A 12,111-nucleotide genomic window follows, 5' to 3' on the forward strand; every position below is an offset into this window, starting at 1 on the left:
AAGCTCGTAAGTTAGTAAATGGAAAAAGAAAGGTAAATCTGTTATTTATCAGGCTGTAGAGTCTGTGTTGCTTTACCACAGCAATGCTCACTCATTGACCTGTGTTTCTTGATCCCCCTTCATAAATGGGTTGTACTCATTCTTTGCCTATTTAAGTCCAGTGTGGGACCACTCAATCCCCAGGTGAGTCTGCCTGATGAGATCTACAGGTAGCTGTGGTTTGGTAAGCAGTAGTAGAAGAGGATGAGTTCCTTTACTTCTCAAACTTTATAGAATTCAGCCTAGGAAGCTCTGACCTCTGGTTTGAGATTTAGAGGGGACAACATGTCTATATTCAGAAGTAAGAAAGGAGGAAGACTTGTCAGTACAAACTACACCTACCTCCAATTCTGTAGGCATTAGTAGAAACAATTAAGTAGGATGATATAAACAATTTAGCAGTGCCAACGCAGCTCAATTCAAGGGCATAATCAAAGTCATCTAAGTAATTCTCCCAATAGAGGGATTAGTGGTTTACCCACCTGGCTCCATTCAGAACTTTTATCTATATTCATGGGGCACCTGGGTGGCTCACTGGATTAAGTGTTTGACTCTTGGTTTTGACTCAGGTCATTTTCTCAGGATCCTGAGATCGAGCCCAGAGATGGCCTCCACGCTCAGCATGGAGTCTGCTTGTCCCTCTCCCTCTGCTCTTCCCCCTGCTCTTTCTCTTATTCTTTCTCTCTCTAGAATAAATAAATAAAATCTTTAAAAAATAATTTTTATCTATGTTCAATTTTGTTTTCCCCTCTCTGGCCTCTCTACCCTTTATACACACATTTGTACCCCAGAGCAACGTTTATCAACTAAAGAGTCAGCACTGTAGCCCTATCATGGGTTGTTGTTTTTTTCTTTTTTCCAGTTTCCACCACTGGCCTAACATAGTGTATATGCCTCCAGCAGAGTAAGGGAAGAGGGAGGATTTAGGTATGCATTCTTCCCAGAATCCCCCATCACTCATCAGTTTTGGGTCTAACAGCTTTGAATTCTCTAGATTTGGAGGGTATGTGCTATGGTGAGTGCTGTGAATTGTGTAAGGAACATTTTATTTTTAAAGTATGCTGGCTATAAAGACTAAGTCCCAAGCATTGTCTTATACTTTTAAGAAGTAATATAGTTTTCCCATTAAAACAAAGTTATTCATTTTGTAAAAATTTATTGCGAATAGTAGCTATATAAATCCAAGGCAACAGAAAAGGTACAATCTCAAAATATTCTCTAGTTCTAGGTGTATAATATTTCCACTTGATTGGGGAATGTGGTGGTTTTGTTTTGTTTTGTTTTTACTTTCCTGTACTGTTTCTCAGGAGGCCCTCTTCTTCCCTGGGGTAATTTTTAGCATAACAAGAAAAGAAAAATGTCCTTCCTCTCCAAGCCCAAGGCCTGCTGTGCTTGATTATCTATCAGTCCCAGGAGCTTTAGTTCCTGAACCTCATTGGTGTGAGTCAGGTTTTTAGTCGCTTTCAGGTAATCCTACTATGTGATCTATTCGATTTTTAGCAGTATTTTAAAGAAACTATCCTTCCCTCAAAGAGAGCTACAGGCCTCACTTTTTGTTCCTTATCGAAGGATTTAAAATTTCTTTCTTCTTGCTTTGAATATGTATTTTGGGTAGCAGGAGTCATTTTAGTATTTGGGTTTAACACAAAGCTCTCAAGAGCCTTGGACAGCAAGTGAACAATGACTGTAATTCCGGCGGTTCTCCATACTGTTTGCCTCAATTCTTGTTCATGTTAAATGTGTTCCAGAACAAACACATATGTGCAGCACTGGAGACTAATTTTAATACAGAAGATAACAGATAAATTAATTTTTTCTCTACATTTAGTACTTCCAATTATATTTTGACCTCAAAGTTTTCATCTGAGCAAGAAAAAAATTCACTCAATTTACTGTTTCCCACTTTGAAGTTGTTTCTGGTGTTTACTCTCTGTCTGGTGTTTACTTACGACTGCGTCTAAATATTAGGGAGGCATTCTATTTGAATCAACATAGATTTAATGAATGTTTACTTGATTCTGGAAAAGCAAAGTAAAAAATGAGTGTTAACCTTGTCGTTGGGGGGGGGACTATCATTCAAAAAGGAGAGATAGATTAAACTTGCAAATTATATTATTAATTCACACATAAATCTTTATGTATTATAGAATATATGATGTTTTATATGTAAAACATAAAATATACATTTAATACACGACATAATATTCAAATATTATGATATGATAGTATATGTTGCATTTGTTACATATTTTATATATAAATATAGTAATGCTTGAGATTTGAAATAATATATAGGGCTTTTAAAGAACAGATATACAGAGGGTTAGTGCTGGCCAACTATATATGGGAGAGTAGAGTAGCAAAAACAAAATCAGAGTTTTAATAAAATTTTTGAGGATGAATAGAGTTGCAGACATGGGACAAGAATAAGGAGAACATTCCAAGAGAAGGAACAGTAAACTCAAGTCACTGATATGTGAAACGGCATCACAGTTATAGACTTGTGGTGTGACAGGGCTTAAAAGCAGAGTCTAATTAAGTCATTGAACAATCTGATGTTCCTGTTACACATTCCATGCAGGATCCATCCTGTGATTGAACCTGGACAAAACTGATGATTACTTAGGTCAGATCATTTCAGCTTACTAGTAGACCAGATATTTTTAAGTGAAAATTTTTATGAAAAAAATTTTTTTTGATAATGAATAAACTTTACTGAATGAAAACTACATTTAATTACTTCAAATTTACCTTAAGTACAAAGACCCTTGTGAAAACTACATTTAATTACTTCAAATTTACCTTAAGTACAAAGACCCTTGCATCTGTTTTTAAATACTAAAATTTGGGACTTTTGTTATAAAGTCTTAATCTCCTCTCATGTAATGACCGGTGAAGTGAGTAAATCACCTAACCCAAGGATAGAATATAGTTTTCTAACACAATAATAGAGACGTCGAGTAAAAATGGTTAATATGACTTTTGTCTGTTTTATTGCAATTTTCTATTCTAAGACTTTATACTTTCATGTCTCCTTATCAGAGTTCACATTCTTAATTTTTCTCAGTGAATCTGATCAAAGTTGAGTTTAAGTTCACTGCACTGTTACATTCTTAAGTAGTACTGCTTATTCCAAAATCTTAAAAATTTTGATTGCCTCCTTTATTAATTACTTTAGGAACTAATTGTCTGTCTTCTTTGTGTGGTAATGTGGTAAGTGGACATCAAAGGATATCTTGGGAATAATCTACCTTGTACTGTGAGCTACTCCACATAAGTGCACAACCTAAGCAAATACCTCTGATTCCAGTGAGTATCCCTGGTTACCAATGGTTTGTTTCTCTGTATAAACCTAGGAGCTGCCAGGTGCTGCAGCTCTATTATCCCATATGAACTCTGTTTATATGGGCTTAACTGTCCATCTATTTTATTAGAGAACCATGTGTTTTATCCACTGGCATAGTAATATTCTGCTTTTGTTTGGGGAAAAAACTACTTTTCTATTAGAATCCAAGTTGAAAGGATTCATTGGGCAGAAACACAGAGAAGCCTTGATACTTCTACACAGAAGTACTATTAAATAACCAATTTGTTGACAGAAACTTAGGCAATTTTCTTACTTATTCATTTCAGTTATATTATTGTTTCTTCAGCATTAGCAGTGTCTTGGAAATATGTATTTGTTTAAATGGAGTTAATATTGTGTCTCCTGTTCACTGAATGGGCAAATTGTTCAGTAGTTGCCAATACTAATGTATTATAGAGTAATATTAATATTCAAATTGCAAGGTGACTACAGTAATTAGGCCAAATTACTAACTTTTGATTTAAAAAAAATAATATAGGTCTCTTAAATGCAATACAGTTACTAATGTTAATGCTGTAGTAGTTTAAAAAATAGCTTTGCTAACAGGAGAGGAAGAAAAGGGGAGTATGTCAGAGGGGGAGACGAACCATGAGAGATGATGGACTCTGAAAAACAAACTGAGGGTTCTAGAGGGGAGGGGGTTAGGGGGATGGGTTAGCCTGGTGATGGGTATTGAGGAGGGCACGTTCTGCATGGAGCACTGGGTGTTATGAACAAACAATGAATCATGGAACACTGCACCAAAAACTAATGATGTAATATATGGTGATTAACATAACAATAAAAAAATTAATAAAAAAATAAAGATTAAAAAAAATAAATAAAAAATAGCTTTGCTGTTGACCCCTCAGAAAAAAAGGAATGCGTAAATCAACTTGGGATACCTTAAAACAGAGAAGAGTAACTACTTTCAGGAGCATTGTGACATAGGGAAGGAACAAATGTAAGCAAAAAGACAGTTTATAAGCTCCAAGTAAGAGGCATCATTTATCCTATAGTAAAATAACCATGCTCATACTTAGGCATTTATCAAATAGTTTATTATATGCTGTACATTCTTTAAAATAGAATGTGAGATTCTGGGCTGTGTAGAAGCAGGTGCATGTCCCTGCCACCATATTTTTTTTTATTACAAGATTGAGAAAGAAACAGGCAGTTAAGATGCTCTGACTGATGGTGTCTCACATGATAGCTTTGTTTGAAGGTCATTTTTTACTGAATTTTTGACTTTTGTGTTTTGAATATTTGTTTCCTTATCTCATTATCATTTTGTTCTTTTAAATGAAATTTGTAAATTTATCTAAATGCCTGTGCTCTGTAAATACCTATTCTGTTATTTTTCTCTACAACTGCTTGTATGTCAAGGGTTCCCAGAAAATATGTTATTGTTGCACAGTAAAGTCTTATATTTTAGAATTATACCTTCAATTCAGAGTTAGAGAGCTTTTTTCCCTTTTCTGGCAGGGTAGCTGATTCAGGATGTCCAATAGAAAATTATAGCCATTCATCAATGAAGGCGAGGGAGTCATCTTTTATTGTAAAACCTTAGGCTTCTGGATGACTGTAAACTATCATAGACAGAATTACTCCCATTGTACTCCTTGGGGGCTTCTTTCTTCTCAGAAAAGAAAAACAGAGACAGTAAAGTTTGTTTGTTTGTTTCTTAACCACTGTCTACCTGAAGACTCCAAATATGCCCTTGCTTCAGACTCCTAGATTTTAGGCCCTTCTCTCTCAGAAAGTATTAGATTGTGGGATTCAAATTGGTATGACCTAGAAAGTGATCTAGTCTACTGTTGAAGCTACTGTGTCGTATAGGCCCAGGGAAGGTATTAGTTTATGGATGGATGTGATGATTTTTTACTGGGAGACTAAACAGGCAAGACAGAGGGGTTTCTTTTTGCTTTTGTTCTTATATTATTATTTTTTCTTTTCTCAGTAGGTGAGCTTATATCAAAGGGCAACATATCTCGTTAGCAACCGGAAAACCAAAATGAACCACAGTTTCCTTCACTTGCAACACAGGAGATACTCCCCATTTTCTATGAGAGCTCTGGTATGACAATCCAACCCTTTTATTCCGTTAATTGGGCTGGTAAAATAACAGGAAAAGTTAATGGCTTTGCTAAGAATGACTGACACATTATTGCCTAGTATTCCACCTTTCTCATCATATTTCTCTTCCTCACCACAACTATTTTTATTTCCAAATTTTTGCAGGTCTAGATTTTTAGGACCTATAGGAACAAATACATTGTGCCATCATGAACTGAAGAGAAAGATCATTTATCAATCAATAAATAAGTAAACGGTAACTCATAATGAATTTAAAATTCTATGCCTAAAAAAGGGCAATTTTTAAAAATTTTGTGTAAAAACTAATTTTATTTCAGGTTAGATAATTCCTAAAATGAAAGGTTCACTAATTTTATTATTAAACTAAAGGAATATAAATGTTACTGCTAATAACAATATTACCATATGTAATAAATGATACCTTAAATTTAATAGTCAAGTTTTTCCACTCCTGCACTCTAGAGCCACCAGGAAATAAAACAGTAAAACCAGGATGGGAGGGAAGGACAGTAAAGAGTAACAGCCTTATATGTATCTGACCAAGAAAACAAAACTTAAGCTAATTGCAACACAAGATTACTCAGAAATTCAATTAAGATAAATAGCATTCATGGATGTTATTTGTCAAGAGATGACAGTTAACACACTTTTTCAGGTATTAGAAAACTTTCCACTGTGTATTTGGCCTGACCCACACATATCAATTCAAGATGTGTTCTTCCCTATAGGTATTTTTCCGGTAAGAAAAACCTTTTTAAACACTTATTCAACAAATGTATATTATGGTCTGAAGTATAGGACTCTTAACTAAGAGTAAAACAGACAACCATCCCCACCTTTAGAGAGTTACATTCTAGAATATGTAATAGTTATATTTTTTCATGTATATGGACAATTGTATAAGATAATGGATTTATTGTTTCATCTTGACTATGGAAAACAGATTATTATACATAAGGTAAACTTTTTCCTAGTTCAAATATTTTTCATTCCTATTTCTCTTTATTATTTATCACCATTTTAAGTAATATTATCTTAAAAAGCTTCTTGTATTCTTGTGGACTGTTTAAATTCTTTATGAAACAAGGTGAACTAAAATATACAAAAATCAGTGTGAGCAATATTCATGCCCCCAATTTGAGAATCAAACTAAATGAAACCTACTGAAAATTTAGACTTCTCATAATCTTAGGCATTAGCATTTTGAAACTACACAAATATATATTTAAATCAAAGAGGCAGGATGATAAAGCTCTATCACCAAAGAAGTTAAGAGAACTGGGATTACTTATTTCTCTTTCACTGGTTTTATATTTAATAATTTAAAGAGCATGCCCTGTCTAGATCACAAATTATAAAAACCTACTTTATCAAATGGAATGTATACTTATTTTTTTGGAATGTATACATTTTATATAACTTTTTAGTTTATTGCTCATATATGCTAATCAATTAACAATTATTTTGCTCTCATTAGGTATCAGGATTTTCCCCAAGTTTCTTCCAAACCTTGTTAACTTAATTGTCTATTACATTTAATTTTATTAATAATTATTACTCTTTCGAGAGAGAGAGAGAGTGGAAGGAGGGGCAGAGGGAGAGGTAGAGAGGGAGAATCTTAAACAGGCTCTACACCTAGCACAGAGCCTGATATGGGGTTTTATCTCATGACCTGAGATCATGACCTGAGCTGAAATCAAGAGTCAGATGCTTAACTGACTGAGCCACCCATGTGCCCCTAATTTTATTAATTATTAACCAAAAGTAACCCTGTATGATAAATAGTATTATTACCCTCATAAGATAGATGAAGGAACTGGGGACAAGGGAAACTAAGTCACTTGAGCAAGTTATCATAGTCAGTAAGTGATGGTCCTTAGATTTGAACACAAACATCACAGCTGAAAGACTTAATCACTACACAGCTACAATATTCATTCTGCATGGACTGTGAAAAAAATATGTTATTATATTTGTATGGAGATAAAAGTAAAAAAAATGTTAAATGCAATAAGTGACAAATGGACATTAAAAAGTTTAGTCCAAGTGAAATTTAGAGCAAGAAGAAAACATCTTTTCAAGGGGCTTCAAGGAGTTGGGGTACAGAATGAGTCTTCTCGGAAAGTTGAGCCATTAGGAAGGAAGCAATATTGTACAATCGCAGATTTTAGAACTGGAAGATCTTTGAAAGACTACTTGTGGCCCTCCAAAGCTGCCCATACCCTTATTCCTGGAACCTGTGACTATATTATATTACTTGGCAAAAGGGACTCTGTAGATGTGGTTAAGCATTTGGATCTTGAGATAGGGATATATCCTGCATTGTCCAAGTGTGTCCCATCTAATCTCATGAGCCCTTAAAATGAGAAAAACTTACACATATAGAGTCAGAGAGATGTGATAAAACAAGAAACAGTAGAGATTCAAAGCTTGAGATGAATTTGGACAGTCTTTGCTAGATTTGAAGGTGGTGGAAGGAGGGCACAACCTAAGGAATTTGGTGGAGAATAGAGAATGGCACTTAACTGACAGCCCACAAGGAAACAGGGACTTCAGGCTATAACAGCAAGGAACTGAATTCTGTCAATCATCTGAATGGACAAAGAAACAGATCTTCCCCTAGACCTTCCAGAAAGGAATGCAGACAGCCAACACATTTGCTTTGACCCATGTCTGACTTCCGACCTGTACAATTATAAAACAATAACTTTGCATCATTTTAAGCTCCTGCATTGGTGGTGATTTATTATGGCAGTAATAGAAAACTGATACACCATCTGAAGAAAATCCCTTTACATAGGCAAATTATGTGTCCCTTCTATATGTAAGGAATTAGTGAGATTTTTACATGTAACATAGCTGGGAAATGGCAGTTACATTTGAAAAATTCCAGAATGACAAGTATTCATCATGGTTTTTAAGATCCTTTGGAAAAGAGATTCCAAATCTGTATCACTAATACATTCTAGAAAATAAAATTCTAATTAGAAGAGTTTAAGTCTCAGTAAGAAGGATTTCAATTTTGTATAAGTGAATTTTTCATAAAATTATAGAATGTTTGAGCTGGAGGCAAATTTGAAGATAATCATAATCAGCTCTGTAATTTTACATGAGCATGCTGAGGTATGGGACTTGTACATGTAAACTTTAGTTTTCCAATTTGAGGAAAGATTTTGGGAATAAGTTTTCACACTCAAAAGCCTACTTTTCCTTGTTGTCCATATTTGTTTATGTTCTATCATCAGGTCATACAGAGAACTACAACACCAGCCCCATAAGTGGCTTCTCAGCCCATGAATCTATAGCCTGTTTAAAGAATCAAGTACTAAAGGAAAATGTGAACCTGAATTCCACCAGTGAAGGCTATTGTAAAGATTTATTATGAACATGACTCATTATATCATCACTAAGATGGGAACAACAACGTGTATTACAAGGGCTACATGACCTGCACCATATTTTAGAAACCTGAAACCCAAATTGTGACAGGTATGTATAAAGAGAATTGATTTAAGCTTCCTTAAAAATGCAAATGCATTCATAACTTTAAGTCTGCACATATATTCCACCACTGACTTGGACTTCTAAACAGTTTCAATATTCATTCAAACTTTTATTAATGGAATTTCCATACTTATTTTATATAAGGGGTACAGTTTTGTTGTTGGATACATAAATGCATCCTCAGAAAAGTTACATATATGGAAGAAGAGCTTAGTAAATCATCTCTGACATATAATAAAATCTTTATAGAAAAACAATGGAAAGATATGGTAATCAACATGCTTTTTTTTTTTTTGTCTTAGTTTTCCTCCTATCACTGATGACAAATCCCAAACGTATTCTTTCCTCCAGCTTATACATGGAATGAGTACTCGGGAAAGTTAGGGCTTGGCATTCTAATTCCAGGTTTCTTGAAACTCATCATTATTCCCATTAATGAAGGTAGGTATTTGACATAAAACCAGATTGGAATCCAGCGGTAAATCACTTCCACACTCATAACTGCAATCCTTTTTGAGAGAATTGGGTCAAGAAAAGTTCTTAATGATAATTTAGGTCAAATTCACGGTAAGTATGCCTCCTATTTGAGGCAGTATTTCTCTTTGAATAGAAGACATGTATTTTTATTTTAAAATAATCATGGTGATTTATAGATGTGAATTATCTCTGCAACAGAATTAGATAGTGACTTTACAGTGACACTTGATGCTTCCTAAATTTTCTGAAGTAGGCCATAAATCAGATAATCTCATAGAAATTTTTCATCCTCAGAACCACAATCTTATAAAGAATATACAATAGAACTTGTTTATTCCTCTACTACTATTATTTATTTGTATAGCCAACTAATTGTCAAAATGTTCTGAGAGAGAGAGAGATAGGAAGGGAGAGAGAACAGTTTCTTCCAAAAGACTTAGATCTATCATCTTTGTGATTGGTAAATGAATTCAAAAGGCAATTTGCAGCTTGAGAAATTTTGATGTTGATGGTGATTGTGGTGCCGTTTAATGATGATGACAATGATTATGACAGCAGTAACAGCAGATATTATTCATGAAATGCCTGTGTTGGGCCAGGCTTTCCCACACTTTGTCTCATGTAATAGAAAATTCAGCAATGGGAAAATATGGTATAAAGGAATTATATTGATTATGGAGATAAAACAAAGAAAATACCTAAATCTCATTTAAAAAGTGAGATAACACAAATGCTAAAACATAATCCCTGAAGGAAAATATATTAATATAAAACTACATTAGTTTTGTTTCTAAAACATCATTGGTGAAGAGGAAAAGAAAAAGTAAAATCATGTTAAATATTTTATCTAAAAGGGAAGGTATCAGGAGTAATGCATTTTTTACAGTAGTTTGGGAAATCATGGTTATAAAATTTCAGATTTTAATAATAGGAACACATGCATAATTTTCAAGGTATTACTAAAGAGACAAATCAGAGGAGGATGAAAAAAAGCAAAGAAGCACTAAAAGTCGGTAAGATCAAGGTGCGTGGGTGACACAGTCTGTTAAGGAATGACTGTTGGTTTCGGCTGGGGTCCTGATCTTAGGGTCGTGAGATCCAGCTCCGTGCTGGGCTCCACGAAGAGCATGGACTCTGCTTAAGACCCTCTCTGCCACTCTGCCCCTCTCCCTGTGCTCTCTCTCTCTCTCTCTCTCTCTCTCCAAAATAAGCAAAAAAAAATTTTTTTAAACAAAAGTAGTCAAGCTTTATTTAGGTTGTCCTAGTTACAGGTAACATATCTATCCTGCCCAAGTTATGCAGCCCCCTGAGCAGGCTCAGCCGCCCCTGTCCCCAGGCTCATTTCTTCTTCTTCTCCTCCTTGTCCTTCTTGCCATCCTTGTTGGCCTGCGAGGCCAGGGACCCCAGGGCATTTCGATAGCTTCATTGTTGGGACCCACGCCTGGAAGGTTCTCCAGGACACTCTGAAGGAACTCGGGGTCCTGCATCACGTCCATAATCATCCCTCTCCTTGGCGGGCTCAGACGTGTCCCTGGCAGAACTGGCATCGATGTCAGCTGATTCTGCCTGGCCAAACTCTGCACCCTGCAGGGACATCTGCATGGCATAGGCGATCTGCTCCTCCTCGGTCAGACTGCTTAGGTCAGGGAGCCCAGTGTGGCCAAGCTCCTGCTGGCTGATGGTCATCTTCAGCAGAGCGTTGTCTGAGCCTTCAGCCCCAGCTGTAGCAATCCCTGCCTCAGCCGCAGAGGCTGCAGCTGCGCACCGGGCCTCCTCTTCCTACCGCTGCTGCTGCTCTTCCATAGATACATGGAGGGCCAGGGCCAGCTCAGGATCAGCACTGGGATCCACTCCGAATTCAAAGTCACTGGCACCAAGACCCAGCATGGCACCACCTTCACCAGCCAGAATCGGAGAACTGATGAGGGCGTCGGCCAAGCTGGGCCCAGGGGGCACTGTCACCAGATGAGAACTGGTTCCACCTTTGCCATTCAATGTGTTTTACAAAGGCTGTCAGCTTTTCTGTGTTCACCTCCTCTTCCCCAAAACTGATAATGTCAATATTTACTTTTTCCTTCTTGAGACGTTTAGCCAGTTTCACCAGATCCTTCTCGTTGTCCTCCACGGGGCTTCCCACAAAGGCAATGATGCGCATCTTGTGATTCTTGCCCCGTCGGTGCATCAGAGCCAGATGGGCCACACGGATGCCAGTGCAGAAGGTGATCTTGCCCTTGGGTTGGACAGTGTGGAGCTTGGAAAGAATGCAGCCAGTGTCAGGGGTGAGTGTGGTCAGCACTTCACAGTCATTGGCCTTAAGTTCTATGTGAATTTTCATACTGATCTTTTTTATTTCACTATAGTTAGAAATAAAATATATAATATCTAACACTGCTGAACTATCATGGAAAATATATCAAACAACAATATAATTCACAATTTTTATAGCTCTGAGGAAATCACCTTCAAAATACTCCAAAATCACTTTTCAAATATTGATCATTTTAATTTGCATTCCATTATATTATACATATAAATAATATAAATGTAGCCTTTTGCATGCAAAAGACTATGGCATTTGAACTGAAGAATATTTATATATTTTAATTGATTGATAACTTTAGTTTATGTTTCAAAGTGGCAGGTAAAAG

The 12,111-nt window shown here is 36.0% G+C and overlaps 1 pseudogene; it reads right to left on the reverse strand.

Annotated features, from left to right (window-relative positions):
- Positions 1-10,801: 10,801 nt before the first annotated feature.
- LOC113922378 lies at positions 10,802-11,798 on the reverse strand (annotated as a pseudogene).
- Between the last annotated feature and the right edge of the window lie 313 nt (positions 11,799-12,111).

Source organism: Zalophus californianus, chromosome 9 (assembly GCF_009762305.2).
Source record: "Zalophus californianus isolate mZalCal1 chromosome 9, mZalCal1.pri.v2, whole genome shotgun sequence".
NCBI lineage: Eukaryota > Metazoa > Chordata > Mammalia > Carnivora > Otariidae > Zalophus > Zalophus californianus.